Raw genomic sequence first — 18,222 nt, 5'->3', positions numbered from 1 at the left:
ACCAGGGGAGAGCGCGAACGCAGTCCCCCACTACCAGAAATTATGCAGTCGAGATTCCCACATTTGGGGAATTCGCAGGGGTCAGCACAGCCGGAGTGCAATGGCCGAGCCTCGCCCTGGGTGAACCTCCTTCTTGATCAAGGTATCTCCCCTGCCAGGTAAGTATGAGTTGTACAGGCCCCTGCAAGCGGCCCGCACCCACAGCACAGCACTCGCAGCCTAGGCCAGCTCCTCGCCCTGCACGCCACCGCCTCCTGCTGGGCCCACTCTTTCGCACACTCACACGCCACACCAACACTCAAAAGTGTGGGGAAAACGAGAAAACGAGCGCGCCGTTTCCTACACATCTGCAGTCGCCATTTCGCCATCGCAGCATGTCCCGGGATGCAATTCGGCCTCATTTACATATCACCAGACCGGCAGATCGCTACGCAAGCTCGCGACGTGCGCCTGCCACACACCGAACAAACACCGGAGCCTCTTCAGCAATTTCCGAAAAACGCGCCTGCTCGCCTGCCCCCAAGGCTCCGTCTCTTACCTGCTCTCCAGAGCCTGCTGCCTTCCGTGCTTTTCCCTCGGCACCGCTGCACCGCACCGCACACAGCTCCTGCAGCGGGGGGAGAAAGTTTCCACGCTCCGCCGCAGGGAAGGCTCGCTCCGTGCGCACACGTCCTTTCAATGCCAGTTCAACAAGTGCTCCGCATTAGCAGCGTCGGGGCTCCGGCGTGTCGCGCCTCACCTCACCTCGCACAGCCCCCTTCCTTCAATGTCTGGCGCTGGGCACGCCCCGCTCTCCTCCACCTCATCTTATCGCGTGTGACCTCCGACAATGGCCACAATGCCGGGGAATGGCACCTGTAAAGTGTTAATTGGGGCACAGGAACAGCCCGCCTCGTCTCGGGGGCCGGCTTCAAAGACAATACAGCAAGCACAGCGGGGCGGGGGAAGAAGACGACACGACACTCGCAGGCACATTCAGCTCCGGCGGGAACGAGTCCTCCGTCGGTCTTTTCAAGTGCTGAGAGCCGAGTAATCCCCGGTGACTAGGTCTCACCCTGCGACTCTCGACTGGGCTCACCCACGGCAGCCCAGCAGGTGTGAGCCCGGCCGGCACCCGGATGGGAGATTCCCCCCGGGAAAGCTCAGGTTGCTGCTGCTGCTCCTGCGAGAGGGGTGACTGGGACCAGTAGGGAGCGCTCACCCTGCGGGCTGTGTGGCTCTCTTATGCCCCAGCATCCTCATGGCGACACTCTGCTGCACAAACAGGCGCCGTCCTTCGGGGGAGGCGTAAAACCGAGGTGTCCTGACCCTCCTTGGCCATTCCAAATCCCAGGGCGTCTCTCAAGAAAGAGTCACGGGGGTGTTACCCATCAGTCGGGCTCTCCTCCTAATCCCCGTCTCACCTGTAACAATCAATGATGAGGCCCCCTGTCCCGTGATATTGTACTTGTCTCCTGGCCGCTGGCTGGCGCCGTGAGATTTAGTGCTCGCGCAAGAGACCGGGGCAGGGCGCGAACGCGGCCCCCCGCCCCCCGCCCCCCACAAAGTGTGCGCTCCAGGTTCCCTCTCGGGGCTCTGCAGCACAGCGTCCCGGCGCTTCCTCCTCGCCGGCCGCCGGGACAGCGGAAAGGCAGCGAGAAGGAGCCTCTTGCTCTGACGCCGCAAGGCCACAAGAGGGCGGAGGCGCCGCGCGTCTGGCCGACGTGTAGGGCCGGTGCGCTTTATGTGCCGAAATAAAACGCGACAGCCCAGAAATGTTTTCAGAGTGCTGTGCACTGGAGGTTTCTGTCTTGTGAACACTTGCCTTGTGCTCCTCCGTGCAGTTTGTTTGTCCTGCTCCAGTGCGGGACAAGAGCAGGGCAAGCCAACTGAAGGGAGCACATTCGCCAACATCCAGGCACGCACTGAGTTCGAAAGCGGCTCCTTTCCAAAGAATCGCACATGAACGATCCCTCAGTCCCGCCCAGGGGGCACGGCGCCCCCGCCACACAGCTTCAAGTAGCGAGTCCGGCGCCCCGGCTTGCGCTTACGGCCACACCACCCTGAACACGCCCGATCTCGTCTGATCTCGGAAGCTAAGCAGGGTCGGGCCTGGTTAGTACTTGGATGGGAGACCGCCTGGGAATACCAGGTGCTGTAAGCTTTTGCTCTCTCGGCCAGCGGGGGTCGCCGTTGGTGCCGTAGGCTTTGGGAGGAAGAACTCGAGTATGGACATTTATTTCCCGAAAATACCAAACATTTCAATCTTCCCACTTTTGTTTCCTTCGGCAACGCTGACTGGCAAACGGTATCGCGACGGTCGTCCACTTTCTAGGCATGCCAGTTCAGAAAGAGAAGCTCCCTCACATCCCTTCAGATGCTCAAGAAAAATGATCGATATCCTGATCTCTAAAGATGGCTCTTTTAATGGCATGCGTGTGATTCGTATTAGGAAAAAAACACGTTTGTAAAACGAATATCAAAGCTGCCTCTAAATCTGCAATTGAAGGTCAGTCAATAAACAACTCGTTTTTCGTAGAAATATACATATATTCATTTATAACCCATTTCATTCATTGAGCACAGATTCTCCAACAAAATGAGCAGGGATGGATTCAGAGTGAGCAGAAAAAAAGGGAAAAACCGAGTTAAGAACAAGAAAGCATAGCGTATGTCTGTAACGGGCACTAAAACGAGTACCATGTCGTCTGCCGGTGCTCGTGAATAACCCCAGGGCATCTTTCTAATAACCCCCCTCTATGAAGCGGTTTCACCAGCATGTTGTGCTGCTCACGGGGGGGGGCTGCCGAGCGCGGAAGCCCAGCACAGCTCCCCAGCACACAGCAAAGCCGCCTGCACTGCCGCATCTGTTATTGGACCAAGCACACCAGGGGAGAGCGCGAACGCAGTCCCCCACTACCAGAAATTATGCAGTCGAGATTCCCACATTTGGGGAATTCGCAGGGGTCAGCACAGCCGGAGTGCAATGGCCGAGCCTCGCCCTGGGTGAACCTCCTTCTTGATCAAGGTATCTCCCCTGCCAGGTAAGTATGAGTTGTACAGGCCCCTGCAAGCGGCCCGCACCCACAGCACAGCACTCGCAGCCTAGGCCAGCTCCTCGCCCTGCACGCCACCGCCTCCTGCTGGGCCCACTCTTTCGCACACTCACACGCCACACCAACACTCAAAAGTGTGGGGAAAACGAGAAAACGAGCGCGCCGTTTCCTACACATCTGCAGTCGCCATTTCGCCATCGCAGCATGTCCCGGGATGCAATTCGGCCTCATTTACATATCACCAGACCGGCAGATCGCTACGCAAGCTCGCGACGTGCGCCTGCCACACACCGAACAAACACCGGAGCCTCTTCAGCAATTTCCGAAAAACGCGCCTGCTCGCCTGCCCCCAAGGCTCCGTCTCTTACCTGCTCTCCAGAGCCTGCTGCCTTCCGTGCTTTTCCCTCGGCACCGCTGCACCGCACCGCACACAGCTCCTGCAGCGGGGGGAGAAAGTTTCCACGCTCCGCCGCAGGGAAGGCTCGCTCCGTGCGCACACGTCCTTTCAATGCCAGTTCAACAAGTGCTCCGCATTAGCAGCGTCGGGGCTCCGGCGTGTCGCGCCTCACCTCACCTCGCACAGCCCCCTTCCTTCAATGTCTGGCGCTGGGCACGCCCCGCTCTCCTCCACCTCATCTTATCGCGTGTGACCTCCGACAATGGCCACAATGCCGGGGAATGGCACCTGTAAAGTGTTAATTGGGGCACAGGAACAGCCCGCCTCGTCTCGGGGGCCGGCTTCAAAGACAATACAGCAAGCACAGCGGGGCGGGGGAAGAAGACGACACGACACTCGCAGGCACATTCAGCTCCGGCGGGAACGAGTCCTCCGTCGGTCTTTTCAAGTGCTGAGAGCCGAGTAATCCCCGGTGACTAGGTCTCACCCTGCGACTCTCGACTGGGCTCACCCACGGCAGCCCAGCAGGTGTGAGCCCGGCCGGCACCCGGATGGGAGATTCCCCCCGGGAAAGCTCAGGTTGCTGCTGCTGCTCCTGCGAGAGGGGTGACTGGGACCAGTAGGGAGCGCTCACCCTGCGGGCTGTGTGGCTCTCTTATGCCCCAGCATCCTCATGGCGACACTCTGCTGCACAAACAGGCGCCGTCCTTCGGGGGAGGCGTAAAACCGAGGTGTCCTGACCCTCCTTGGCCATTCCAAATCCCAGGGCGTCTCTCAAGAAAGAGTCACGGGGGTGTTACCCATCAGTCGGGCTCTCCTCCTAATCCCCGTCTCACCTGTAACAATCAATGATGAGGCCCCCTGTCCCGTGATATTGTACTTGTCTCCTGGCCGCTGGCTGGCGCCGTGAGATTTAGTGCTCGCGCAAGAGACCGGGGCAGGGCGCGAACGCGGCCCCCCGCCCCCCGCCCCCCACAAAGTGTGCGCTCCAGGTTCCCTCTCGGGGCTCTGCAGCACAGCGTCCCGGCGCTTCCTCCTCGCCGGCCGCCGGGACAGCGGAAAGGCAGCGAGAAGGAGCCTCTTGCTCTGACGCCGCAAGGCCACAAGAGGGCGGAGGCGCCGCGCGTCTGGCCGACGTGTAGGGCCGGTGCGCTTTATGTGCCGAAATAAAACGCGACAGCCCAGAAATGTTTTCAGAGTGCTGTGCACTGGAGGTTTCTGTCTTGTGAACACTTGCCTTGTGCTCCTCCGTGCAGTTTGTTTGTCCTGCTCCAGTGCGGGACAAGAGCAGGGCAAGCCAACTGAAGGGAGCACATTCGCCAACATCCAGGCACGCACTGAGTTCGAAAGCGGCTCCTTTCCAAAGAATCGCACATGAACGATCCCTCAGTCCCGCCCAGGGGGCACGGCGCCCCCGCCACACAGCTTCAAGTAGCGAGTCCGGCGCCCCGGCTTGCGCTTACGGCCACACCACCCTGAACACGCCCGATCTCGTCTGATCTCGGAAGCTAAGCAGGGTCGGGCCTGGTTAGTACTTGGATGGGAGACCGCCTGGGAATACCAGGTGCTGTAAGCTTTTGCTCTCTCGGCCAGCGGGGGTCGCCGTTGGTGCCGTAGGCTTTGGGAGGAAGAACTCGAGTATGGACATTTATTTCCCGAAAATACCAAACATTTCAATCTTCCCACTTTTGTTTCCTTCGGCAACGCTGACTGGCAAACGGTATCGCGACGGTCGTCCACTTTCTAGGCATGCCAGTTCAGAAAGAGAAGCTCCCTCACATCCCTTCAGATGCTCAAGAAAAATGATCGATATCCTGATCTCTAAAGATGGCTCTTTTAATGGCATGCGTGTGATTCGTATTAGGAAAAAAACACGTTTGTAAAACGAATATCAAAGCTGCCTCTAAATCTGCAATTGAAGGTCAGTCAATAAACAACTCGTTTTTCGTAGAAATATACATATATTCATTTATAACCCATTTCATTCATTGAGCACAGATTCTCCAACAAAATGAGCAGGGATGGATTCAGAGTGAGCAGAAAAAAAGGGAAAAACCGAGTTAAGAACAAGAAAGCATAGCGTATGTCTGTAACGGGCACTAAAACGAGTACCATGTCGTCTGCCGGTGCTCGTGAATAACCCCAGGGCATCTTTCTAATAACCCCCCTCTATGAAGCGGTTTCACCAGCATGTTGTGCTGCTCACGGGGGGGGGCTGCCGAGCGCGGAAGCCCAGCACAGCTCCCCAGCACACAGCAAAGCCGCCTGCACTGCCGCATCTGTTATTGGACCAAGCACACCAGGGGAGAGCGCGAACGCAGTCCCCCACTACCAGAAATTATGCAGTCGAGATTCCCACATTTGGGGAATTCGCAGGGGTCAGCACAGCCGGAGTGCAATGGCCGAGCCTCGCCCTGGGTGAACCTCCTTCTTGATCAAGGTATCTCCCCTGCCAGGTAAGTATGAGTTGTACAGGTCCCTGCAAGCGGCCCGCACCCACAGCACAGCACTCGCAGCCTAGGCCAGCTCCTCGCCCTGCACGCCACCGCCTCCTGCTGGGCCCACTCTTTCGCACACTCACACGCCACACCAACACTCAAAAGTGTGGGGAAAACGAGAAAACGAGCGCGCCGTTTCCTACACATCTGCAGTCGCCATTTCGCCATCGCAGCATGTCCCGGGATGCAATTCGGCCTCATTTACATATCACCAGACCGGCAGATCGCTACGCAAGCTCGCGACGTGCGCCTGCCACACACCGAACAAACACCGGAGCCTCTTCAGCAATTTCCGAAAAACGCGCCTGCTCGCCTGCCCCCAAGGCTCCGTCTCTTACCTGCTCTCCAGAGCCTGCTGCCTTCCGTGCTTTTCCCTCGGCACCGCTGCACCGCACCGCACACAGCTCCTGCAGCGGGGGGAGAAAGTTTCCACGCTCCGCCGCAGGGAAGGCTCGCTCCGTGCGCACACGTCCTTTCAATGCCAGTTCAACAAGTGCTCCGCATTAGCAGCGTCGGGGCTCCGGCGTGTCGCGCCTCACCTCACCTCGCACAGCCCCCTTCCTTCAATGTCTGGCGCTGGGCACGCCCCGCTCTCCTCCACCTCATCTTATCGCGTGTGACCTCCGACAATGGCCACAATGCCGGGGAATGGCACCTGTAAAGTGTTAATTGGGGCACAGGAACAGCCCGCCTCGTCTCGGGGGCCGGCTTCAAAGACAATACAGCAAGCACAGCGGGGCGGGGGAAGAAGACGACACGACACTCGCAGGCACATTCAGCTCCGGCGGGAACGAGTCCTCCGTCGGTCTTTTCAAGTGCTGAGAGCCGAGTAATCCCCGGTGACTAGGTCTCACCCTGCGACTCTCGACTGGGCTCACCCACGGCAGCCCAGCAGGTGTGAGCCCGGCCGGCACCCGGATGGGAGATTCCCCCCGGGAAAGCTCAGGTTGCTGCTGCTGCTCCTGCGAGAGGGGTGACTGGGACCAGTAGGGAGCGCTCACCCTGCGGGCTGTGTGGCTCTCTTATGCCCCAGCATCCTCATGGCGACACTCTGCTGCACAAACAGGCGCCGTCCTTCGGGGGAGGCGTAAAACCGAGGTGTCCTGACCCTCCTTGGCCATTCCAAATCCCAGGGCGTCTCTCAAGAAAGAGTCACGGGGGTGTTACCCATCAGTCGGGCTCTCCTCCTAATCCCCGTCTCACCTGTAACAATCAATGATGAGGCCCCCTGTCCCGTGATATTGTACTTGTCTCCTGGCCGCTGGCTGGCGCCGTGAGATTTAGTGCTCGCGCAAGAGACCGGGGCAGGGCGCGAACGCGGCCCCCCGCCCCCCGCCCCCCACAAAGTGTGCGCTCCAGGTTCCCTCTCGGGGCTCTGCAGCACAGCGTCCCGGCGCTTCCTCCTCGCCGGCCGCCGGGACAGCGGAAAGGCAGCGAGAAGGAGCCTCTTGCTCTGACGCCGCAAGGCCACAAGAGGGCGGAGGCGCCGCGCGTCTGGCCGACGTGTAGGGCCGGTGCGCTTTATGTGCCGAAATAAAACGCGACAGCCCAGAAATGTTTTCAGAGTGCTGTGCACTGGAGGTTTCTGTCTTGTGAACACTTGCCTTGTGCTCCTCCGTGCAGTTTGTTTGTCCTGCTCCAGTGCGGGACAAGAGCAGGGCAAGCCAACTGAAGGGAGCACATTCGCCAACATCCAGGCACGCACTGAGTTCGAAAGCGGCTCCTTTCCAAAGAATCGCACATGAACGATCCCTCAGTCCCGCCCAGGGGGCACGGCGCCCCCGCCACACAGCTTCAAGTAGCGAGTCCGGCGCCCCGGCTTGCGCTTACGGCCACACCACCCTGAACACGCCCGATCTCGTCTGATCTCGGAAGCTAAGCAGGGTCGGGCCTGGTTAGTACTTGGATGGGAGACCGCCTGGGAATACCAGGTGCTGTAAGCTTTTGCTCTCTCGGCCAGCGGGGGTCGCCGTTGGTGCCGTAGGCTTTGGGAGGAAGAACTCGAGTATGGACATTTATTTCCCGAAAATACCAAACATTTCAATCTTCCCACTTTTGTTTCCTTCGGCAACGCTGACTGGCAAACGGTATCGCGACGGTCGTCCACTTTCTAGGCATGCCAGTTCAGAAAGAGAAGCTCCCTCACATCCCTTCAGATGCTCAAGAAAAATGATCGATATCCTGATCTCTAAAGATGGCTCTTTTAATGGCATGCGTGTGATTCGTATTAGGAAAAAAACACGTTTGTAAAACGAATATCAAAGCTGCCTCTAAATCTGCAATTGAAGGTCAGTCAATAAACAACTCGTTTTTCGTAGAAATATACATATATTCATTTATAACCCATTTCATTCATTGAGCACAGATTCTCCAACAAAATGAGCAGGGATGGATTCAGAGTGAGCAGAAAAAAAGGGAAAAACCGAGTTAAGAACAAGAAAGCATAGCGTATGTCTGTAACGGGCACTAAAACGAGTACCATGTCGTCTGCCGGTGCTCGTGAATAACCCCAGGGCATCTTTCTAATAACCCCCCTCTATGAAGCGGTTTCACCAGCATGTTGTGCTGCTCACGGGGGGGGGCTGCCGAGCGCGGAAGCCCAGCACAGCTCCCCAGCACACAGCAAAGCCGCCTGCACTGCCGCATCTGTTATTGGACCAAGCACACCAGGGGAGAGCGCGAACGCAGTCCCCCACTACCAGAAATTATGCAGTCGAGATTCCCACATTTGGGGAATTCGCAGGGGTCAGCACAGCCGGAGTGCAATGGCCGAGCCTCGCCCTGGGTGAACCGATTTCGATTTTTAAGAACTTTATTTTCTTTTCACAAAAAAGTATAGGACATCACAATTTAGAAAGCTTTACATTAATATACATACTTAAAACAGTATATATGATCACATCTCATTACATTTGGACACGGTACCAGTTACATAGCAACAATTTCTTTTTTTCTGGTGCAAATCACATTCTTTACTTAAACATGATAATGTTTTTCACAGTTTCTTGAGATATTGACCTATGCTCTCTATTTCCCACAGATTTTCTGCTTCCTCCCTCACTTCTCTCCATAGATCTCTGAGGTAATAGTTCTCTCGGGTGATGAACAGGGCCAGGCTACCTGCTGCCTTGACTGGGACCTCGATGCCTTTGAACAGCCCCATGTTCCTCACTCTCCACAGGGCGTCTTTCCCACTGTTCACCACGGCCCAGATCCTGTCAAACACGTCAGGAGGAAGTTTGACAGGAGAGATGCCGTATATGACGAAAGCAGCGGTCAGGGTAAATTGGGGCGAGAGAGCTTGCAACCAATCTTCAAACTGTGCCCAGAAGGCCTTAGCAAAAAAGCAGGACCACAGGAGATGGGTCACAGTCTCCTCCTCGCCGCAGCCCACCCTAACGCAGCGAGGGCTGGGGGTGAGGCCCCTACGGTACAAGAAAGTTCGTACCGGTAAGCACTGGTGGACGACACTCCAGGCTAAATCTCTGTGAATGTTGCACAGAAACTTAGCAGATGTGTGTTTCCACACCTTCCTTGTTTGGGCTGATGTTAAAATGCCCACAGGGGTCTGCCTATTGTTCTGGGGTGCAACGAAATCTTCCAATTTTTGGACGCTGACATCTCGGAGAGGAATATGGCCAATTGGGTGAGATCTTAGAAAACTTTTAACTGTCCCATAAATTGCAGGGCATGTGTCAGAGAGTGGGACATCCAGCCGGGGTCTGACACCCCACACTCTGAACACCTCCCTACCTATCCAGAGCCTGGAAAAATAAGTCCAGGTACGCGCTGCAGGTGCTGTTGCAAAGCCTCTCAGCACAGAGGCCAGGAAAATGCACAGCAGCTTCGTAGCAATATCTGGGACAGACTTCCCCCCTGAGGGTAGCGGCCTGTACATTATTTCCCTTCTGAGTCTTTCCTGCTTCCCACCCCATAGAAATTGAAACATCAATCTCCTCAGCACCGCAGCAACACGGTGTGGGATTGGGAAGGTAGAAGCCAGAAAATTCAAGACAGGCAAGAGCTCAGCTTTGATGACCAGCACCTTCCCTGTCATGGTGAGGTCTCGGTCCTTCCATTGCATCAGTTTTTTGTTTAAGATTGGCAATTTGTTCTGCCAATTTACTGTTCCCATCTCTTCTCCAAAATACACCCCCAGGACCTTAATTCTCTTCTCTTGCAGCCTGAGATCATGTCCTTCTTTTGGTTCCCTCCAGTTCTGATAAAAAATCTCACTCTTAGATTTGTTAATTTTTGCAGAGGAAGCCAAAGAGAAACGATCACAGCACTGCAGAGCTCTGCTAATTGAGGCATTGTCAGAGAGGAGCAGGGTGACGTCATCCATGTATAGAGATGTCTTTACCTCTCCTCCCCCACTTCCAGGCACTGGTATCCCATTAATGGCCTGATCCTGGCGCAAGGCACAGGCTAAGGGCTCCATAGCCAAAACGAATAACAAGGGGGATAATGGGCAGCCCTGCCTCACCCCTGAACAGACTTCAAAGGGGCGTGATCTATTGCCATTAACCATTACTCTGCTGTTGCTACCTGTGTACAGCAGGTTAATCCACTTTCTCATGATGGGGCCAAACTTCATGTGCTCAAGTACCGATGTTAAGTACTGCCGGTTTAGGCGGTCAAAGGCCTTTTCTAGGTCTACACCTAAAATGCACAGAGGGAGGGAGCGATCCTCCGAGTACAGACAGACATCCCTCAACAAGGCCAGGTTGTCGCTCATCAGGCGTCCTGCTATCCCACAAGTCTGTTCTTTCCCTACCAGTGAGGCCACTACATTTTGTAGGCGCAGGAAAAGGGCTTTGGACAGGATCTTAGTGTCCACGCCTAACAGGCTGAGGGGTCTCCAGTTCTTTATGTCATTCTTTGCTCCTTTCTTAAACAAGAGAGAGATAGTGCCTTCTCTTAAGGAGTCAGGCAGCAATTCTGTCTTATAGCTTTCCTCGAATAGGAGCAGTAGCGGATCCTGAAGCAGATCCCAAAAGGTGCAATAAAATTCTTTAGGGAGCCCGTCAGCACCCGGAGTTTTCCCCTTCTGTAAGCTCTCCATAGCCTGTCTCAGCTCTTCTACTGTCAAATCCCTCTCTAGTACTTCCCTATCTTCTTCACTCAAAACGTTTTCTAGCTTTGAGGTGAAAAAATGAATTTCTTCATCCTTTACCTCTGTAGAGCTGTACAGTCTTGAGTAGAAGGCCTCGGTGCAGGAGAGGATAGCACTCGGCTCTGTTCTCTCTCGTCCCTCCTCATCAACTACACTTTCCATGACTGACTTGGAGCCTACCACTTTCCTGAAAAAGAAGCGAGTACACTTCTCATTTTCTTCCAAGAACTGCACTCTGCTTCTTAACAGCACTCCTCGACTACTTTCTTCGGCTATGCTCCGGATGTCCTTTTTTAAAAGAGTGATATCCTCGAGCACATCGAAGCCACTGTGCAGCATCGTGTAGAGACGCTGCAGCTGCCTCTGTTTCCTGGCTAGCACTCCTCTCCGTCTGGCAGCAGCCTTCCTTCCCTCAGCCATGAAAAAGGCCTTTGTCCTCACCTTCACCTCCTCCCACCACTCTCCTACTGACCCGTACAGACACTGCAAGGACAGCCACTGTGATAGTTTCTCCTTGTAGCGGGATACTACCCCCTCGTTCTCTAGCAGCTTTGTGTTGAGTTTCCAGAGGCCTGGGCCAAAGACAGTCCCGCCCTGGAGTTCCACTCTACACCCTAAAGCCTGATGATCTGAGAAGAAGACAGGCTGAAGAGTGACCCCAACAACTTTCACTCTCGCTGAGACAAAGCAATAGTCAATTCTGGAGCTGCTATTCCTCCCTGACCATGTATATCCTGCTGTTGTGGGATATATACATCTATATGTGTCTGAGAGTTTAAAGTCTTGAACTAAGTTTTGCAGGGCCAGTGAGCTGGAATCCAATTTTATCGGAGAGCTAGACTGCCTGTCTGTGTGCTCTAAGATACAATTAAAATCCCCTCCCACTATCACGTCTGTGCTACATAACAATAGGGGAGAGAGTGCCTTGAGTAGCTCCACCCTTCCTCCCACGTCAGTAGGACAATACACATTGATTAGCCGCAGGTTAACGGTCCCCCATTCCACATCCACACACAGCAACCTGCCATCTATGACCCTCTGAATACTTTTCAATTTGAAAGCCCATCCTTTGAAAAGAATGGCCACGCCAGAGGCTCTGTTGTTATTGTCCCCTGACCAAACAGAAAGCCCTTTATCCCACCTATCTTCAAAGCTTTTATACCTCTCTTGATAGGCTAAAGCACACTCCTGCAACATCAACACATCTCCCTCTCTCTGCTGGAGGTAATCAAAGACAGACTGACATTTAACTCTGTCATTGATACCTCTGGTGTTAAGAGAAATTATGTTTAGAGCCATATTACATAAGAAAGTGGAACCAGTCTTTACAAAACACATTTCTCTTCTGTCTCACCTGTTACCTTCTTCTTTTTCTTTTTCTTCTTACCAATTTCCTGCCAGCCATCCTCTGAAAGAGCCTTCATCAGGGTGGCAGCAGTAAAAGCGTTCACGGAGTCCGTTTCAAGGAAGGGGGTAGAGGGAGGGGTGGAGGGGTTCCAGCTGTCCCCATCACCATGCTCTCCTTCCTCCTCGCTCGGGGAGAAAACAGAGTCATTTTTCCTTTTCCTCACGTCCAGCTCCTGGGAGCACTGAGGGGAAAGGGGTGCAGCCGATGCACCAGTCTCCTCTTCCCCCTCACCCACCAGCTGCTGCAGATCCTCCGTGATGGACTGGATGGAGGAGAGGAGGGCGTCTGTAGCACTTGCAGAGTCTGGGAAAAGCAGCTCCGCTGAATCCTGGGTATCCTCGCTGGACCCGCTCCACCGGGGGGCCCCACACTGGCCCTCGTTCTGAGGAGCAGGAGTGGGGGAGGGGTCCTCGCTGTTCTCGGGGGTTTTCAAACCCTCGTGCTTGTCTGGTGCAGTCTGCGGTTGTGGGGGCGTAGTGGATCTCTCTTCCACCGGCCCCGGAGCCACAGCAGGACTGATCCTGGCTGGAGGCTGAGAGTCTTTGTCCAACAAGGGTTCTTTGTTTGACTTGTTGTTTGCTTTGGCTTTTCGGGCCGGTTTGGCTGAAACAAGCACTGCCTCATCCTTTCTCATTTTGAGTTTATTGGCGTAGGCGTGAGGGCAGTTCTTAAAAACGTGTCCTTCCGAGCCACATAAATTGCACTTTGGCAGCATTGAACAGTCAGAGGCTAAATGTCCCTGTTTGCCACAGGTCTTGCAGCATTTCACAGTGCAGGACGATGCCAGGTGTCCCACAGCACCACAGCGCCGACACACCTTTGGTTGTCCCACATAAAAAACATAGCCATTGCAGGCGCCCAGCCGGATTGTAGAGGGCAGGTGCCTTAAGCCTCCATTTACATTGTCCGGTAGCAAGCGAACCTCGAATTTCCTTGCTCCTGTTTTTATACCGTCAACATCTCTAACCTCAGTTCCATGGTGGACGGTGCAGTACTGGTTAAGCCAGGTGTGAATGTCCTCCGTCTTTGCCAGTTCCGAGAACATAACAACATGCACCGTTTTCCTCTCTCTCTGTGTCAAAGGCTGCAAGTTGATCTTCTCAAGGGCAGGAACTTTCCCTCTTTTTGCCTCAAACACATCCACACATTGTTCAAACAGAGGATAGGTAGCAAATACAACCTCAAAAGCTTTCTGACCTGGGAGAGCGAAGATGAAATCCAAGTGCCGAGGTTCAAAGCCAAGTTCCTTCTGCAACACTTTTCTGCTGAACTGCATACGATCCATGAAGAGGTCATCCAAAAGCTCAAAACGCACAGCATTCTTGCGGGACCCAAAAGTTGCCATTTCGTAAACTACAAAACAAACACTGCTTCCACAAAACAAGAAAACAATCCAACAACTCCACCTACAGGCTGATCAAGGTATCTCCCCTGCCAGGTAAGTATGAGTTGTACAGGCCCCTGCAAGCGGCCCGCACCCACAGCACAGCACTCGCAGCCTAGGCCAGCTCCTCGCCCTGCACGCCACCGCCTCCTGCTGGGCCCACTCTTTCGCACACTCACACGCCACACCAACACTCAAAAGTGTGGGGAAAACGAGAAAACGAGCGCGCCGTTTCCTACACATCTGCAGTCGCCATTTCGCCATCGCAGCATGTCCCGGGATGCAATTCGGCCTCATTTACATATCACCAGACCGGCAGATCGCTACGCAAGCTCGCGACGTGCGCCTGCCACACACCGAACAAACACCGGAGCCTCTTCAGCAATTTCCGAAAAACGCGCCTGCTCGCCTGCCCCCAAGGCTCCGTCTCTTACCTGCTCTCCAGAGCCTGCTGCCTTCCGTGCTTTTCCCTCGGCACCGCTGCACCGCACCGCACACAGCTCCTGCAGCGGGGGGAGAAAGTTTCCACGCTCCGCCGCAGGGAAGGCTCGCTCCGTGCGCACACGTCCTTTCAATGCCAGTTCAACAAGTGCTCCGCATTAGCAGCGTCGGGGCTCCGGCGTGTCGCGCCTCACCTCACCTCGCACAGCCCCCTTCCTTCAATGTCTGGCGCTGGGCACGCCCCGCTCTCCTCCACCTCATCTTATCGCGTGTGACCTCCGACAATGGCCACAATGCCGGGGAATGGCACCTGTAAAGTGTTAATTGGGGCACAGGAACAGCCCGCCTCGTCTCGGGGGCCGGCTTCAAAGACAATACAGCAAGCACAGCGGGGCGGGGGAAGAAGACGACACGACACTCGCAGGCACATTCAGCTCCGGCGGGAACGAGTCCTCCGTCGGTCTTTTCAAGTGCTGAGAGCCGAGTAATCCCCGGTGACTAGGTCTCACCCTGCGACTCTCGACTGGGCTCACCCACGGCAGCCCAGCAGGTGTGAGCCCGGCCGGCACCCGGATGGGAGATTCCCCCCGGGAAAGCTCAGGTTGCTGCTGCTGCTCCTGCGAGAGGGGTGACTGGGACCAGTAGGGAGCGCTCACCCTGCGGGCTGTGTGGCTCTCTTATGCCCCAGCATCCTCATGGCGACACTCTGCTGCACAAACAGGCGCCGTCCTTCGGGGGAGGCGTAAAACCGAGGTGTCCTGACCCTCCTTGGCCATTCCAAATCCCAGGGCGTCTCTCAAGAAAGAGTCACGGGGGTGTTACCCATCAGTCGGGCTCTCCTCCTAATCCCCGTCTCACCTGTAACAATCAATGATGAGGCCCCCTGTCCCGTGATATTGTACTTGTCTCCTGGCCGCTGGCTGGCGCCGTGAGATTTAGTGCTCGCGCAAGAGACCGGGGCAGGGCGCGAACGCGGCCCCCCGCCCCCCGCCCCCCACAAAGTGTGCGCTCCAGGTTCCCTCTCGGGGCTCTGCAGCACAGCGTCCCGGCGCTTCCTCCTCGCCGGCCGCCGGGACAGCGGAAAGGCAGCGAGAAGGAGCCTCTTGCTCTGACGCCGCAAGGCCACAAGAGGGCGGAGGCGCCGCGCGTCTGGCCGACGTGTAGGGCCGGTGCGCTTTATGTGCCGAAATAAAACGCGACAGCCCAGAAATGTTTTCAGAGTGCTGTGCACTGGAGGTTTCTGTCTTGTGAACACTTGCCTTGTGCTCCTCCGTGCAGTTTGTTTGTCCTGCTCCAGTGCGGGACAAGAGCAGGGCAAGCCAACTGAAGGGAGCACATTCGCCAACATCCAGGCACGCACTGAGTTCGAAAGCGGCTCCTTTCCAAAGAATCGCACATGAACGATCCCTCAGTCCCGCCCAGGGGGCACGGCGCCCCCGCCACACAGCTTCAAGTAGCGAGTCCGGCGCCCCGGCTTGCGCTTACGGCCACACCACCCTGAACACGCCCGATCTCGTCTGATCTCGGAAGCTAAGCAGGGTCGGGCCTGGTTAGTACTTGGATGGGAGACCGCCTGGGAATACCAGGTGCTGTAAGCTTTTGCTCTCTCGGCCAGCGGGGGTCGCCGTTGGTGCCGTAGGCTTTGGGAGGAAGAACTCGAGTATGGACATTTATTTCCCGAAAATACCAAACATTTCAATCTTCCCACTTTTGTTTCCTTCGGCAACGCTGACTGGCAAACGGTATCGCGACGGTCGTCCACTTTCTAGGCATGCCAGTTCAGAAAGAGAAGCTCCCTCACATCCCTTCAGATGCTCAAGAAAAATGATCGATATCCTGATCTCTAAAGATGGCTCTTTTAATGGCATGCGTGTGATTCGTATTAGGAAAAAAACACGTTTGTAAAACGAATATCAAAGCTGCCTCTAAATCTGCAATTGAAGGTCAGTCAATAAACAACTCGTTTTTCGTAGAAATATACATATATTCATTTATAACCCATTTCATTCATTGAGCACAGATTCTCCAACAAAATGAGCAGGGATGGATTCAGAGTGAGCAGAAAAAAAGGGAAAAACCGAGTTAAGAACAAGAAAGCATAGCGTATGTCTGTAACGGGCACTAAAACGAGTACCATGTCGTCTGCCGGTGCTCGTGAATAACCCCAGGGCATCTTTCTAATAACCCCCCTCTATGAAGCGGTTTCACCAGCATGTTGTGCTGCTCACGGGGGGGGGCTGCCGAGCGCGGAAGCCCAGCACAGCTCCCCAGCACACAGCAAAGCTGCCTGCACTGCCGCATCTGTTATTGGACCAAGCACACCAGGGGAGAGCGCGAACGCAGTCCCCCACTACCAGAAATTATGCAGTCGAGATTCCCACATTTGGGGAATTCGCAGGGGTCAGCACAGCCGGAGTGCAATGGCTGAGCCTCGCCCTGGGTGAACCTCCTTCTTGATCAAGGTATCTCCCCTGCCAGGTAAGTATGAGTTGTACAGGCCCCTGCAAGCGGCCCGCACCCACAGCACAGCACTCGCAGCCTAGGCCAGCTCCTCGCCCTGCACGCCACCGCCTCCTGCTGGGCCCACTCTTTCGCACACTCACACGCCACACCAACACTCAAAAGTGTGGGGAAAACGAGAAAACGAGCGCGCCGTTTCCTACACATCTGCAGTCGCCATTTCGCCATCGCAGCATGTCCCGGGATGCAATTCGGCCTCATTTACATATCACCAGACCGGCAGATCGCTACGCAAGCTCGCGACGTGCGCCTGCCACACACCGAACAAACACCGGAGCCTCTTCAGCAATTTCCGAAAAACGCGCCTGCTCGCCTGCCCCCAAGGCTCCGTCTCTTACCTGCTCTCCAGAGCCTGCTGCCTTCCGTGCTTTTCCCTCGGCACCGCTGCACCGCACCGCACACAGCTCCTGCAGCGGGGGGAGAAAGTTTCCACGCTCCGCCGCAGGGAAGGCTCGCTCCGTGCGCACACGTCCTTTCAATGCCAGTTCAACAAGTGCTCCGCATTAGCAGCGTCGGGGCTCCGGCGTGTCGCGCCTCACCTCACCTCGCACAGCCCCCTTCCTTCAATGTCTGGCGCTGGGCACGCCCCGCTCTCCTCCACCTCATCTTATCGCGTGTGACCTCCGACAATGGCCACAATGCCGGGGAATGGCACCTGTAAAGTGTTAATTGGGGCACAGGAACAGCCCGCCTCGTCTCGGGGGCCGGCTTCAAAGACAATACAGCAAGCACAGCGGGGCGGGGGAAGAAGACGACACGACACTCGCAGGCACATTCAGCTCCGGCGGGAACGAGTCCTCCGTCGGTCTTTTCAAGTGCTGAGAGCCGAGTAATCCCCGGTGACTAGGTCTCACCCTGCGACTCTCGACTGGGCTCACCCACGGCAGCCCAGCAGGTGTGAGCCCGGCCGGCACCCGGATGGGAGATTCCCCCCGGGAAAGCTCAGGTTGCTGCTGCTGCTCCTGCGAGAGGGGTGACTGGGACCAGTAGGGAGCGCTCACCCTGCGGGCTGTGTGGCTCTCTTATGCCCCAGCATCCTCATGGCGACACTCTGCTGCACAAACAGGCGCCGTCCTTCGGGGGAGGCGTAAAACCGAGGTGTCCTGACCCTCCTTGGCCATTCCAAATCCCAGGGCGTCTCTCAAGAAAGAGTCACGGGGGTGTTACCCATCAGTCGGGCTCTCCTCCTAATCCCCGTCTCACCTGTAACAATCAATGATGAGGCCCCCTGTCCCGTGATATTGTACTTGTCTCCTGGCCGCTGGCTGGCGCCGTGAGATTTAGTGCTCGCGCAAGAGACCGGGGCAGGGCGCGAACGCGGCCCCCCGCCCCCCGCCCCCCACAAAGTGTGCGCTCCAGGTTCCCTCTCGGGGCTCTGCAGCACAGCGTCCCGGCGCTTCCTCCTCGCCGGCCGCCGGGACAG

At 55.9% G+C, this 18,222-nt stretch overlaps 9 non-coding genes across 9 annotated transcripts; 4 read left to right on the top strand and 5 right to left on the bottom strand.

The window, feature by feature from the left end:
* Nucleotides 1-2: 2 nt before the first annotated feature.
* LOC148841856 (U1 spliceosomal RNA) lies at nucleotides 3-166 on the bottom strand. The gene has a single exon (XR_016091550.1). It is a non-coding gene; the product is annotated as a U1 spliceosomal RNA (small nuclear RNA).
* A 1,858-nt stretch (nucleotides 167-2,024) lies between these two features.
* LOC148841855 (5S ribosomal RNA) lies at nucleotides 2,025-2,143 on the top strand. Its single transcript, XR_016093564.1, has one exon. It is a non-coding gene; the product is annotated as a 5S ribosomal RNA (ribosomal RNA).
* Nucleotides 2,144-2,867: 724 nt separating this feature from the next.
* On the bottom strand, nucleotides 2,868-3,031 carry LOC148841854 (U1 spliceosomal RNA). Its single transcript, XR_016091549.1, has one exon. It is a non-coding gene; the product is annotated as a U1 spliceosomal RNA (small nuclear RNA).
* A 1,858-nt stretch (nucleotides 3,032-4,889) lies between these two features.
* LOC148841853 (5S ribosomal RNA) lies at nucleotides 4,890-5,008 on the top strand. Its single transcript, XR_016093553.1, has one exon. It is a non-coding gene; the product is annotated as a 5S ribosomal RNA (ribosomal RNA).
* A 724-nt stretch (nucleotides 5,009-5,732) lies between these two features.
* LOC148841852 (U1 spliceosomal RNA) lies at nucleotides 5,733-5,896 on the bottom strand. The gene has a single exon (XR_016091548.1). It is a non-coding gene; the product is annotated as a U1 spliceosomal RNA (small nuclear RNA).
* A 1,858-nt stretch (nucleotides 5,897-7,754) lies between these two features.
* LOC148841851 (5S ribosomal RNA) lies at nucleotides 7,755-7,873 on the top strand. Its single transcript, XR_016093542.1, has one exon. It is a non-coding gene; the product is annotated as a 5S ribosomal RNA (ribosomal RNA).
* Nucleotides 7,874-8,597: 724 nt separating this feature from the next.
* LOC148841850 (U1 spliceosomal RNA) lies at nucleotides 8,598-8,767 on the bottom strand. The gene has a single exon (XR_016091693.1). It is a non-coding gene; the product is annotated as a U1 spliceosomal RNA (small nuclear RNA).
* A 6,991-nt stretch (nucleotides 8,768-15,758) lies between these two features.
* LOC148841849 (5S ribosomal RNA) lies at nucleotides 15,759-15,877 on the top strand. The gene has a single exon (XR_016093520.1). It is a non-coding gene; the product is annotated as a 5S ribosomal RNA (ribosomal RNA).
* A 724-nt stretch (nucleotides 15,878-16,601) lies between these two features.
* On the bottom strand, nucleotides 16,602-16,765 carry LOC148841848 (U1 spliceosomal RNA). Its single transcript, XR_016091537.1, has one exon. It is a non-coding gene; the product is annotated as a U1 spliceosomal RNA (small nuclear RNA).
* Nucleotides 16,766-18,222: the final 1,457 nt, after the last annotated feature.

This window comes from Atractosteus spatula, chromosome 1 (assembly GCF_055471065.1).
Source record: "Atractosteus spatula isolate fAtrSpa1 chromosome 1, fAtrSpa1.hap1, whole genome shotgun sequence".
NCBI lineage: Eukaryota > Metazoa > Chordata > Actinopteri > Semionotiformes > Lepisosteidae > Atractosteus > Atractosteus spatula.
The sequence above is the reverse complement of the archived record's forward strand: the minus strand, read 5'-3'. Positions and strand labels throughout refer to the sequence as shown.